The sequence below is a fragment of the Polyodon spathula genome, chromosome 2 (assembly GCF_017654505.1).
Source record: "Polyodon spathula isolate WHYD16114869_AA chromosome 2, ASM1765450v1, whole genome shotgun sequence".
NCBI classification, from domain to species: domain Eukaryota; kingdom Metazoa; phylum Chordata; class Actinopteri; order Acipenseriformes; family Polyodontidae; genus Polyodon; species Polyodon spathula.
The window spans coordinates 88,581,230-88,594,163 of record NC_054535.1 but is presented as its reverse complement, the minus strand read 5'-3'; positions in this window follow the sequence as shown (position 1 = coordinate 88,594,163).

The following is a 12,934-nucleotide window of genomic DNA, read 5'->3' as shown; positions in this document are numbered from 1 at the left end:
TATATATATATATATATATATATATATATATATATGATATATATATAGAGGAGAGGAGAGAGAGAGAGAGAGAGAGAGAGAGAGAGAGAGAGAGAGAGAGAGAGAGAGAGAGAGAGAAAACTGCAATTAGTAGCCTATAGTAACTTTCCACTGTATTGTGATACCAATTGCAATAGTGGGCAATAGTGTTATATGACACACGGTGGTGCTGTTTCACAACCCTTTAATAGGTGGTGCTGTTTCACAACCCTTTAATAGCTTTGAAGAAACAAGCTGAAGCAGACTTGCTAGTGTTGTATCGTTACTGTAATCCTTAGTTCATAGTGTTGGTTTATTTTTATATTGTGATTATGTAAGATTACCACATAACAATGAAAGCAGTGAAAATTCTGCAATGTAAATGCAGTAAATTTAAGTACATTGCAGTAAATTGGACACCTGTGTAAGTGTAAAACAAGTGTTTGCATTTGTTCAAAGATATCGCGGGGGTGGGGGGGGGGGTGTGGGGGGTGTTATCCTGAAAATTCCTCAATTGTTAGAGTCTCTAAAGCTAGAGGTGATATATCTGCAAATTAAATAAAATACCCTGAATAAACTGGGTTTTTGTTTGTGGTCAATCTATAATTTGTGTCTTGAATAAGGTTGCAAAGGCCAATCAGTCCTCATGCAACGTGTGTTATAGTTGCTGTCTCGTCCATCATGACTGAAACTAACTTGCACCAGGGAGAAAGTTTTTATCTATTACATGTCTTCTATAAATAAAAAGTAATCAAGTATACTGTGCTTGTAGAATTTCTAATACATTGTATTGACAATGATTAAAATGTAATTATGAACTAAAATAATGATGTCCTTGACTCGATATGAGGTACCTCCCACTCTTAACTTGCTTTCAAGTGCCACTAACAAGAGTAAGTGTTTGTTCTTGGTTATTAATGGTAAAGGTTTTACTATTAATGTCACTTCAATTAAGAATTCGATATACATTCAAGTAGTTTTGGCTTATATAACCAATCCATAAACACGAAAACACCAATCTAAAATAGTCCACATACATAATGGAAAAAATATTAGGTAGCAAGGATGGATAGCGGACAATGGAAGATTCACATTCTAAAATAGGCTTTTTATTAATTTATTAATTTATTTTTGTACTCACATAATACACTTCGAGTTATCCGAGGTTGTCTGTGCTGATCCGAAACCAGCGCAGACAGAGGTAACTGTTTATGCTGACAGCATTTGACTCTCTGGAACAAGTGTCGGTGCGTACAAAAAGCGTCCAATTACAACACTGGAAGAACACAATTCTGTCCGCTGGGTTATTTTTGACTTCAGTTGCAGCTGATTGCAAAGCTTTTTTGGCCCTCCCTGAATTTTTGACAGGCTCCTGCCCTTGTTCAAAGACTTATTTGAGGAAGTGAAGTTGTAAAACGAGGACTTGTCGGGATCATTTAGATCAGCAATAACAATAATAATTAAAAGAACTCGTTTCTGCCACAAAATTTTGTCTCCAGAACATTACTGTATAAACAAGTGAGATCCAGGGAAACCTATATTACATTTAATACTGCATGAGAAACCAAGGCGATTGGCATTAGCTGCATTGATCCCTTTTTGTTTTTTGTTTGTTTGTTTGTTTTCTAGGGGTTTCAAGTCTACTGAACAACGAACGCTGTACGTCGTGAACTCGGGATTCTTCGTTTTAACCCGAAGGATACAAATTTGCACGCGACATTATATTAAAGCTAACACGTAACCGAAGAAGAGTATACTCATTTGGTACCGTTAGGTAATCGTGAGTTGTATTGGGTAGGTTCTGAGGATAGACCATGGAGGTTTGCCCTATACCGGTTGTTACGGTCCAGACCGTTCCCTATGATGACCAGAGACCCGGCACCAATGGGCTGAGGAAGAAGACAATGGTTTTTGAGAGTAAGAGGAATTACCTGCAGAATTTCATCCAAAGTGTCCTCTCGTCCATCGACCTCCGGGACAGGCAGGGGTGCACTATGGTGGTAGGCAGTGACGGGAGGTACTTCAGCCGGACAGCAATTGAGGTTATTGTTCAAATGGCAGCTGCCAATGGGGTAAGCATCTATACGTATTTTAGTCTCAATATTTCTAAATTTTATTTATGACATGTGGCCATTTTAAAACCTCTTCTCTTACAATAGATTTGCACCACTTTTTGCAATACTGTATAGCTTAAGGTTACTTAGCTATTATGAAACAAAGACATTTTTGGATTCTGTTTTTTTTTTTTTTTTTTTTTTTTTTACGGTTTTGTGCCATTAGCATTTAGTTTTCCTTTATGAACAAAATGGTTAAAATGTGCACGGGGTGAATCTAACCCAATATGTCAAGTGTGATGTGGGTTTACTGGTGATGGTGATGCCACTACGACTAAAGAACATATATCACGAAAATTTATTTTGCAGTTTAAAAAAAAAAAAAAAAAAAAAAAAAAAGACATGTTTTTGTAAACATTCATTTTCATTTTATGGCATGATATCTTATACTGCACAAAGTACAAAACAATTGCTTTCCTTCCATTCAGGAAGCTACTTTCTATGCTATTTCACCTCAGCAGTGTCTTGGGGTCAAGGTATGTTGCTGGCTGCATGTCAGTCAAAAGGGGAAGCAGCTGATTGGTTAATGACAGGAAAGAAGCCAGTGAAGAGGTGGGGACAATTTCACTCTCCAGGTGAAATGACCAAGGAAGTGCAAAGTAACTGAGTCAACATTTAACGCACTGCACAAAGTACAAAATGCTCCTTTCTTTAAAGTAGAACCAGTGCATACAGAAATACATGCACTGGGGTAACAGGTTTTTATTTCAAGGGGCCAAAGGGAAACTGCTCCTTTGAAACCTTACAAATAGAAATGTTTCACAATGTAAACTTTTGTGACAATGGGAAACAGCTATGGCCAAAATGTTTTGCTTCTGTAACATGTGTTTATTTCAAAACTGCTCATTTGAAACCTATAAAACAAATAGAAGTTCACAATGGTAAGATTTGTGAAATGTTAGATACAGGTACACTTTACAGCTATGGCCAAAACTGTAATTTTCCATACTGTAACATCACCCAATGTAAAAATGTGACATTTCAAAATCTAACACTGACAATACTGTCCTACTATAATGGCTTCCGGTAGACCTTTGAGATATAATTTTGTACCATAATTTCTTTGATTACATGAAGATATGTTACTATATAGAATCTGAATTATATATATATATTTATCTATAATATATATATATATATATAATATATATATATGCTCCTTCTATTATATATAATATATATAATCCTAAAATTATAAAGTCTCAATCCTAAAATTCTATGTGAGGCAAAACTTTTGGCCATAGCCGTACATTTAAAGTTTTTAAAGTGAAAAGACCAAGGGTATTTGTTAAGCTCGGTTCTTTACAGCACAATTCCTGGGTGGGAGCCCAGTTGAACTGTTCCGCTCTGATGTTTTTTTTTTTTTTGTTTGTTTGTTTTTGATCAGGTGGCATTTTAAGGGTGTTTGTGAAATGTGTGAAATGTCTCAATCCAGTTACATGTAGTTAGGTGTCAAATCACAACAACACCATCACAATTGGCACAATCAGTGTCCCAGTGGCATAGAATTACAGTAGGTTGACATAGAGACGGAGGTACTGTACATTGGCTATGGAGAATAGAGAATCTCAAACATTTGCTGTGATGTATAGTGCATGGCATGTCTATATTAAATTTACAGTTAATCACACACCTTACAAAATTATTATTATTATTTTAATATTGTGAGATATGTCTAGAAGAAGTTATATATTTGTTTGTTAAATATGAATACAGGGTAACCTATGTAAGTTATGGTGTGGTGTGTTCCAATCATAGATGCCTTCAAGTTCATATTTATAGTGTTATATAACATAGTGCCAATAACTGTTCCCAATCATTTGTACAACAGATGCGAATTATTAAATAAATAAATGTTATTATGTTATAACATTTCACCACCACATTTCCTGCTTTACAAACTACATTACAAAAAATGGATGAACTAAACATTTAAATGGATGAACTAAAATTGGGCCAGTAAATCTTATAAAAAGTACACCCCACATGTGTATTTATAACCCTGCAGAGATAAGATAATAAAGGAAATATGATACATTATATTGTCCATTTAGGACTGCTGTCCTGTGTTTGGAGAGCTGGGAGATACTGTAACCCATACCACTTTAATTGCCTTTGTCCAAGTTTAAAGCATTTACATGACGCCATCCTTTGATTGTATAATTGATTCATTTTACAATTAAACTGAAAACTGAATTCATGACAGAGAACACAAAGAACTGTGGATTCATCAGAAAACTGTATGGCAGTCCTCAGTACTTAATTGCTTAATTGCTTAATTTCTTGACAGCCAATCACTGTGAAAAATGGCACAGTATTCAGAACACATTTTATAACACTTGTTACAAAATGCAGCGTTTCGAGTATGTTTGTGTGACTAGTAGCAGTCAATACTTTTTTTTGTAATTATTTTGTGATATATTAAGTAAATTTTGTATATTATCAGTGGTATTCAGCACTGACGTTTTGCATGAATATCACTTTATAAACAATTCAAAATGGTGAATTGCCATCTCGAATAATCCACAAATAAAACAGTGAATTATTGTCCTCAATTAACCATTTATTGTTGTTTGTCCCTTACGTAAGATTATCTTCTAGTATTAAAAGTAAACATGTAGCATATGGCGTGGAAGGAGTTAATACTTGCTATCTGCTAGGAAGTGTCAACAACTTGTAGCAGCTGGTACAGGAAATGACTGCTAATAACATTTCATCCAAAACAGTTACCTTGACTTACAGTTGTGACTGAACATCAGAGCTACCCTGATTTTCAGTTTATTGGGAAGCCTTCTTTCTCTTTAGCAAATTGCCTTAAGACAAAACGTAGGCATTGCTTAAACTATGAAAAGTAAACTCGTTTGAGACTTCCCAGTGTAGCTGCTGAACTTTGCCATCAAGTTTGGTCTGCATTTTCACACAGATTAAGATTGAATGGTGTTTTCTGAAGTAGCTGGACCAGGACAGCGATCCAGGGAGTTGAGGAATGCTTTGTAAGGATTGCTAAAGGATATCTGTGGAGCCTGACAAGTGTAAAGTCGTCAAGGAGGCGAATAATGTCGGGGGCTGCACCCGTCCTCGATAGCATAACAATATCGGAACAGCACCCGCGGCACCCCCGACAAAAAAACAACGAGCGCGCAAATCAAGCGCACAACCAACGGAGAGGCGAAAAGAGAGAGATCTTGTGTGTGAGTGTGTGTGGGGGGCAGTGTAATTGAATCTGTGAAACATCCTTATAAGGCTCCACAGATATCCTTTAGCAATCCTTATAAAGCATTCCTCAACTCCCTGGATCACTGTCCTGGTCCAGCTACTTAAGAAAACACCATCCAAACTTAATCTGTGTGAAAATGCAGACCAAACTTGATGGCAAAGTTCAGCAGCTACACTGGGAAGTCTCAAACGAGTTTACTTTTCATAGTTTAAGCAATGCCTACGTTTTGTCTTAAGGCAATTTGCTAAAGAGAAAGAAGGCTTCCCAACAAACTGAAAATCAGGGTAGCTCTGATGTTCAGTCACAACTGTAAGTCAAGGTAACTGTTTTGGATGAAATGTTATTAGCAGTCATTTCCTGTACCAGCTGCTACAAGTTGTTGACACTTCCTAGCAGATAGCAAGTATTAACTCCTTCCACGCCATATGCTACATGTTTACTTTTAATACTAGAAGATAATCTTACGTAAGGGACAAACAACAATAAATGGTTAATTGAGGACAATAATTCACTGTTTTATTTGTGGATTATTCGAGATGGCAATTCACCATTTTGAATTGTTTATAAAGTGATATTCATGCAAAACGTCAGTGCTGAATACCACTGATAATATACAAAATTTACTTAATATATCACAAAATAATTACAAAAAAAAGTATTGACTGCTACTAGTCACACAAACATACTCGAAACGCTGCATTTTGTAACAAGTGTTATAAAATGTGTTCTGAATACTGTGCCATTTTTCACAGTGATTGGCTGTCAAGAAATTAAGCAATTAAGCAATTAAGTACTGAGGACTGCCATACAGTTTTCTGATGAATCCACAGTTCTTTGTGTTCTCTGTCATGAATTCAGTTTTCAGTTTAATTGTAAAATGAATCAATTATACAATCAAAGGATGGCGTCATGTAAATGCTTTAAACTTGGACAAAGGCAATTAAAGTGGTATGGGTTACAGTATCTCCCAGCTCTCCAAACACAGGACAGCAGTCCTAAATGGACAATATAATGTATCATATTTCCTTTATTATCTTATCTCTGCAGGGTTATAAATACACATGTGGGGTGTACTTTTTATAAGATTTACTGGCCCAATTTTAGTTCATCCATTTAAATGTTTAGTTCATCCATTTTTTGTAATGTAGTTTGTAAAGCAGGAAATGTGGTGGTGAAATGTTATAACATAATAACATTTATTTATTTAATAATTCGCATCTGTTGTACAAATGATTGGGAACAGTTATTGGCACTATGTTATATAACACTATAAATATGAACTTGAAGGCATCTATGATTGGAACACACCACACCATAACTTACATAGGTTACCCTGTATTCATATTTAACAAACAAATATATAACTTCTTCTAGACATATCTCACAATATTAAAATAATAATAATAATTTTGTAAGGTGTGTGATTAACTGTAAATTTAATATAGACATGCCATGCACTATACATCACAGCAAATGTTTGAGATTCTCTATTCTCCATAGCCAATGTACAGTACCTCCGTCTCTATGTCAACCTACTGTAATTCTATGCCACTGGGACACTGATTGTGCCAATTGTGATGGTGTTGTTGTGATTTGACACCTAACTACATGTAACTGGATTGAGACATTTCACACATTTCACAAACACCCTTAAAATGCCACCTGATCAAAAACAAACAAACAAAAAAAAAACATCAGCAGCACTTTCAACTGGGCTCCAACCAGGAATTGTGCTGTAAAGAACCGAGCTTAACAAATACCCTTGGTCTTTTCACTTTAAAAACTTTAAATGTACGGCTATGGCCAAAAGTTTTATATATATATCATCTATAATTTTAGGATATGAGACTTATATATATATATCTATATAGATATATATATATATATCTATATATATATATAATATATATATATATATATTTATTTAAATCTTTCATTTAACATCATGTAATCAAAGAAAATGGTACAAAATTATATCTCAAAGGTCTACCGGAAGCCATTATAGTAGTACAGTATTTCATGTTAGATTTTGAAATGTCACATTTTTCATTGTTGTCAGTTTTTTGTTAAGTATATGGAAAATTACAAAGCAGTATGTAATTCAATATGTTAAAGTAACATTATTCATTATTAATTATATAGGGTGATGCAAAAACTTTTGGCCAAAGCTGTACAGTGTACCTGTATCTAACATTTCACAAATCTTACCATTGTGAACTTCTATTTGTTTTATAGGTTTCAAATGAGCAGTTTTGAAATAAACACATGTTACAGTGCATGTATTTTCCTGTTATCTGGTTCTACTTTAAAGAACATTTTTTTTGTTGTTGCTGTTAAGTACTTCTGTATTTCCTTGGTCATTTCACCAGGAGTGTGAAATTGTCCCAACACCAACACCTTTTATCCTATCATTAACCAACCAGCTGCTTCCCCTTTTGACTGACATGCAGCCAGCAACATACCTTGACCCCAAGACACTGCTGAGGTGAAATAGCATAGAAAGTAGCTTCCTGAATGGAAGGAAAGCAATTGTTTTGTACTTTGTGCAGTATAAGATATCATGCCATAAAATGAAAATGAATGTTTACAAAAACATGTCTTTTTTTTTTTTTTTTTTTTAAACTGCAAATAAATTTTAGACCTATATACAAGAAATAGCATCACCAGTAAACCCACATCACACTTGACATATTGGGTTAGATTCACCCCGTGCACATTTTAACCATTTTGTTCATAAAGGAAAACTAAATGCTAATGGCACAAAACCGTAAAAAAAAAAAAAAAAAAAAAAAAAAAACAGAATCCAAAAATGTCTTTGTTTCATAATAGCTAAGTAACCTTAAGCTATACAGTATTGCAAAAAGTGGTGCAAATCTATTGTAAGAGAAGAGGTTTTAAAATGGCCACATGTCATAAATAAAATTTAGAAATATTGAGACTAAAATACGTATAGATGCTTACCCCATTGGCAGCTGCCATTTGAACAATAACCTCAATTGCTGTCCGGCTGAAGTACCTCCCGTCACTGCCTACCACCATAGTGCACCCCTGCCTGTCCCGGAGGTCGATGGACGAGAGGACACTTTGGATGAAATTCTGCAGGTAATTCCTCTTACTCTCAAAAACCATTGTCTTCTTCCTCAGCCCATTGGTGCCGGGTCTCTGGTCATCATAGGGAACGGTCTGGACCGTAACAACCGGTATAGGGCAAACCTCCATGGTCTATCCTCAGAACCTACCCAATACAACTCACGATTACCTAACGGTACCAAATGAGTATACTCTTCTTCGGTTACGTGTTAGCTTTAATATAATGTCGCGTGCAAATTTGTATCCTTCGGGTTAAAACGAAGAATCCCGAGTTCACGACGTACAGCGTTCGTTGTTCAGTAGACTTGAAACCCCTAGAAAACAAACAAACAAACAAAAAAAAAAAAAGGGATCAATGCAGCTAATGCCAATCGCCTTGGTTTCTCATGCAGTATTAAATGTAATATAGGTTTCCCTGGATCTCACTTGTTTATACAGTAATGTTCTGGAGACAAAATTTTGTGGCAGAAACGAGTTCTTTTAATTATTATTGTTATTGCTGATCTAAATGATCCCGACAAGTCCTCGTTTTACAACTTCACTTCCTCAAATAAGTCTTTGAACAAGGGCAGGAGCCTGTCAAAAATTCAGGGAGGGCCAAAAAAGCTTTGCAATCAGCTGCAACTGAAGTCAAAAATAACCCAGCGGACAGAATTGTGTTCTTCCAGTGTTGTAATTGGACGCTTTTTGTACGCACCGACACTTGTTCCAGAGAGTCAAATGCTGTCAGCATAAACAGTTACCTCTGTCTGCGCTGGTTTCGGATCAGCACAGACAACCTCGGATAACTCGAAGTGTATTATGTGAGTACAAAAATAAATTAATAAATTAATAAAAAGCCTATTTTAGAATGTGAATCTTCCATTGTCCGCTATCCATCCTTGCTACCTAATATTTTTTCCATTATGTATGTGGACTATTTTAGATTGGTGTTTTCGTGTTTATGGATTGGTTATATAAGCCAAAACTACTTGAATGTATATCGAATTCTTAATTGAAGTGACATTAATAGTAAAACCTTTACCATTAATAACCAAGAACAAACACTTACTCTTGTTAGTGGCACTTGAAAGCAAGTTAAGAGTGGGAGGTACCTCATATCGAGTCAAGGACATCATTATTTTAGTTCATAATTACATTTTAATCATTGTCAATACAATGTATTAGAAATTCTACAAGCACAGTATACTTGATTACTTTTTATTTATAGAAGACATGTAATAGATAAAAACTTTCTCCCTGGTGCAAGTTAGTTTCAGTCATGATGGACGAGACAGCAACTATAACACACGTTGCATGAGGACTGATTGGCCTTTGCAACCTTATTCAAGACACAAATTATAGATTGACCACAAACAAAAACCCAGTTTATTCAGGGTATTTTATTTAATTTGCAGATATATCACCTCTAGCTTTAGAGACTCTAACAATTGAGGAATTTTCAGGATAACACCCCCCACCCCCCCCCACCCACCCCGCCTATATATTTCAGCAAAAGGTGAACAAATGCCACATTTCACCGTTACTCCAGGTTAAATTTACTGCATTTACATTGCAGAATTTTCACTGCTTTCATTGTTATGTGGTAATCTTACATAATCACAATATAAAAATAAACCAACACTATGAACTAAGGATTACAGTAACGATACAACACTAGCAAGTCTGCTTCAGCTTGTTTCTTCAAAGCTATTAAAGGGTTGTGAAACAGCACCACCGTGTGTCATATAACACTATTGCCCACTATTGCAATTGGTATCACAATACAGTGGAAAGTTACTATAGGCTACTAATTGCAGTTTTCTCTCTCTCTCTCTCTCTCTCTCTCTCTCTCTCTCTCTCTCTCTCTCTCTCTCTCTCTATCTCTATATATATATATATATATATATATATATATATATATATTATATACACTCATATACAGGGTCTATCCAGCAGAAGGAGTATCTCATGCTATAAAGGGATCTTCAGATTTATTTTATTTTATTGAGTAGTATGTTTATGAATGTTTATGAACCACAAGAGGACGACTGTCACGTAAATGTCAATATAGAACACAAAACACACTCAAGTAAATGGACAGGGCAAAACATATGGAGGCAGACATGCCACAACCCCTCAAATTCGTATCCTCGTCATTTTCCGGCATGATCATTTTTAACGGTTTTATTTTAGTTTGCTCAATTATTTTTACCCCCGGTTTTCTCCCCAATTTGGAATGTTCAATTATGTTTTTCTCCTCGCCGCAGCAATTCTCCAGGATCGGAAGGTTCAGCTAGAGTCCTCCAGTCCCAACACCAAACCAGCAGCAGGAGAGGGGTATTGCGCAAAATGAAGGCTCCCACATTGTAGCGCACACAGGGTAGCGCCGCGTGCGCAACTCTTAATATACGTCCTTATTATATGCTACAGTCCGATTACATGATAAGGGTGATAAATTTACGGTCTAAAACGAAGTTTATTTCATAACAATAACCTGACCCTAAAGTTCGTGGTGTATCGTCCGTAACTTTAAATACACACAACAATAAACTAAACTTAAACATAAGGTGGGGTATTATGATCACGTGGTAGGAGTGTTGCGGATCAATGAAGCACTTTGTAGATTACGAATTGGGCACGTAGCACTATGTGGGAGCCTTCCTTCTGTAGCTACATACTCCTGAGCTGTTGGAGGACAGGAGCCAGCCCTACACTTGTCTACGCTGAGTTTACTGGGCTTCTGGGCAGCAACTATCGCTGTGGCGCCATGAGGATTAACAATCGTTACCGGTTTTGCCTCCCTAACCCACGGGAGCGCCAGAGCCAATACGACGCTCCTTTCGGAACCATCAGAAAAGAATGACAACGCCGCACAGCCAGGACGAATTTTGACTGGTTCTTTTCGGACATAATATTTTGTTTAAAATTGAATCGTACATTTGTTTAAATATTATAATTATTATACTAATTTAAAAAGAAAACATTAAAAATAAGCGTAAGCATTTGGTTTTAAAATCTGTATTTTTCCAAAACACAAAAATCTGTTTTCACCAAGCATTCAGCACTATTGCTAAGCATGCAGCATTTTTGTTGTTAAGCAAATAACAAACTGCTATATTACAGAGCTGGCAAGAAACAACTAATCTATTTTTGGTTTTACCATTTAGAAGAAAAAATATGTTAACCAATACAGAGTACACACAGCACATGTAAACAGTTTTTACAGTGTCCTTTAAATCTACAACTCCCACATAATAAATCTGAACTATTAAATCACCTACTGTATTTGGACTCAGAACAAACCTGTACTGCAAAGTGACTTTCTGCTTGTGTTTCCATTTAGTCTGGGAGCCATGTAGGGCAAATCTGGGATGAATGGGTCCGAAAAGTAGGACAAATTTCGAGCTTTGTTTCACAAAATGCAGGTATTGAGAAGTAAAACTGATGAGGTCTGCCCAGGATCTGAATGTATTAGCAAGCAACAAAGTTTAGCCTGTCCAGTGAAAAATCGAGTAACTGACCAATATTAAGATAAAACTCAAAAGTATATGCTCCTTACTGGTTAAAATTCACACACATTACTTAAATTGGTATAACGGTCATTGCTGCACCTAGAAAGACCATCACTGACTATTATTCATCTGCAATTGTGTAAGAAAGGTGTAATACTGCAGTTGACCAACTCTTAAACAGTTGCAGTTCAAGTTAGTTATCAAATGTTACAGCTAACTTCAAATATGCAGCTGTTTAAGAGCTGAAAACAAGTTTTAAAAAGTACAATTAAACAAATTATCTGTTCAATTAAGGGTCTAGTTAAGTAATTGAGAGCTCAGTTGGAATGAAAACCAGCAGCCACAGTGGTTCCCAAGGACCGAGTCTGAGAAGCCCTGGTCTAGAACAGGGGTCTCCAACCCTGGTACTGGAGAGCCCCTCTCCCACAGGTTTTATAGGTGTCTTTACATCATCAGTGGCTAAAGATCTGGAACACCTGTTACTCTTGACTAATTAAGCTAATCATTGGTTCAATTAAATAACTAAGAGATTGGTTGAAATGAAAACCAGAAGCCACAGTAGCTCTCCAGGACCAGGGTTGGAGACCCCTGGTCTAGAGTGTCAATTTTCTTTCTGTCGTAGAGCCTTACAGATAGTTCCTTTGCCTCTGATATAACATTGCCAAACACGTTTTTATCTGCATGATATGGTATCTCACCAAAGCTTGCAAGGGCAGTGAAATCATTGCAGGAAGGCAACACAAGTTTTGCAACTTGTTCTTTCCCTTTCCTGAAAGGATAACTGACAGTGTCACAGCCAGCAAAAATGTAAGCACTAAGCAGTAGGACTGTTAGAGCGGATTCCGAAATCTTAAATTTAGAACTTGGAAATCAGATGGGTTGGACTATACCTTTCTTTCTTCTGAGCTCATAATTCCTGTAGGCCAGGTATTCTTGATGAAAGATAAATGCAGAGGAGGATTGCATCTGTGTCATTTGCCTGCACAACTGCTCTCTCATTT